The 1,894-nt window shown below is 48.8% G+C and overlaps 1 pseudogene; it reads right to left on the bottom strand.

Annotated features, from left to right (window-relative positions):
• Positions 1 to 565: 565 nt before the first annotated feature.
• On the bottom strand, positions 566 to 1,050 carry LOC118891763 (annotated as a pseudogene).
• Between the last annotated feature and the right edge of the window lie 844 nt (positions 1,051 to 1,894).

Raw genomic sequence — 1,894 nt, forward strand, 5'->3', positions numbered from 1 at the left:
CTCAAGAAACTGAGGCTCAGAAAGGTTAGTCACTTGTCCGAGTTCCCCAGCTGGTAAGTGTTAGAGGAAAGATTCTAATCCTGACCTGTCACATTCCAGAGCCCATGTTCTTTCCACTTAGCCACCAGTTACTCTTCTCAGTGAAGGGTCCTTGGTGCAGTCTCTGGTGTGGACAGATAGTCACTCCTGTGGAAATTCCTGATGGGTGTTACAAGGCAGAGTTGGATTTGACTGGTGTTGGTAATAGGAGTCAAGACATTTCAGGGATCCCAGATACTTCTTGGCCTAGAGACTCCATGTGCAGCAGACAGGCAGACTCTCACAGTTCCATGGACAAAAACTGGGGTTCCAAGGAGACATTCACCTTTCTGTGGTGTGAATGTGTAGGTACCCATAGGCTCTGAATCACACATCATGCAATCCCACCAGAGGGCTATACAGTCCTGGGATATGCACCTACTCAAATACGCTCACCATCTTCTTCACACACACACACACACACACACACACACACAAAACACTCAGGATGTTGAGGCAAGTGATGGAAAGAAGGGCTCTGGCTAGGTCATATGAGGCTGGATGTGGTCGCATGACACTGGCCAGCAGACAACCATCGTGAGATGCTAAAGATGCTTCCACTGCCACTGCGGTGGTCACCTTGGGCAGCAGGGGGTGGGCGGGCAGCCACACAGAAGGGTAGGCAGTGTCCAATCACACCCACTTGATACAGCAGCAAACCCAGCAGCAAGAGCGAGCCTGAGGCAACCAGAGCAATGCTTACTGACAACATGGCAGCCAGTGGCCAAGCAGAGGAAGTGGCCAGGCCATCCAGCACCAGGATGGTGACCAGTAGACAAGGCCACCAAGCAGCACCATGAGGGCATCATCACCTCCACAGCTGTGCAGCTGACACATGCAGTTCATGTCCTGCTCAGCTGAGCTCATCAGCTGCTTAACCAGAACCAGAGGAGCCAGCAGACAGAGCACAGTGCCAACTACCAGCTGCTACTTGCTCAAGCAGCTGCTGCTGGTGGGGGAGAGCAGTGCCATGCGGGCCACAAGGCCTTCAGTAAGAGTGATAGCTCTTTCTCAGGAAGGTAGTCCACCTCTGAAGCCCAGAAGGTTCATGGACAAATGCAGAACTAGTATCAAGATATCCCCATCCTATGTCTCAGGGCCCCAGGTTTTCCCAGCCAGCACCCTGGCTTTGGCATAACAAAGCAGAACACTGGGTGATCATTCAAATGTCTCTGAAGCCCTGCAACTCTATTAGATCTTCAGCCTGTTGAATAGCTCTCTGTTTTCACTACAGGAAATAAGGGCCTCTTTGTAAGATACCAAAGCTTGTTAACAGCCCTTAGTCTCTTACTATTATCCCTCTGCAGGGCATAAATACAACTTAGAAGGAACTAGCCAAGTTCACTCTCTTTAAAGGCATTGTTAACAAAAAACTTTCAAATGCCTGAATCCTCATCCCCTATCACAGCATTGTTCTCCACAGAGACATTTTCCTGCCACCAGCAGTGAAATCCTTAGCAGTTAACATTGCTTTGTACAAGGGAGTATCATTGCCCCACCTACCAAACAGGACAATATCCTTCCTCTTCACCCACAAGGTGATGAGTAAGCCAGTCCTAAATACCTATCTTGTTTTCTTGGATAACTCCTGATACCACTTGTGTTATCTGGGTACTGTGAGAAGCAGATGACACCTAGACAGAATTAGATGTGCAAAATTTTTTTAGGGAAAACATCTGTGAAGGAAACTAGGGATGGAGCTGGAGGAGGGTGGGAGAACTGACAGTATGCAGGGCTGACTCTTGTGAGGGGAAAGAAAAGAAAGGAATGTCAGGTGCAAGAGTAGTAGAGAATGTGGCAGTTTTAAGAAAGCTTG

The sequence above is a fragment of the Balaenoptera musculus genome, chromosome 3, assembly GCF_009873245.2.
Source record: "Balaenoptera musculus isolate JJ_BM4_2016_0621 chromosome 3, mBalMus1.pri.v3, whole genome shotgun sequence".
NCBI classification, from domain to species: domain Eukaryota; kingdom Metazoa; phylum Chordata; class Mammalia; order Artiodactyla; family Balaenopteridae; genus Balaenoptera; species Balaenoptera musculus.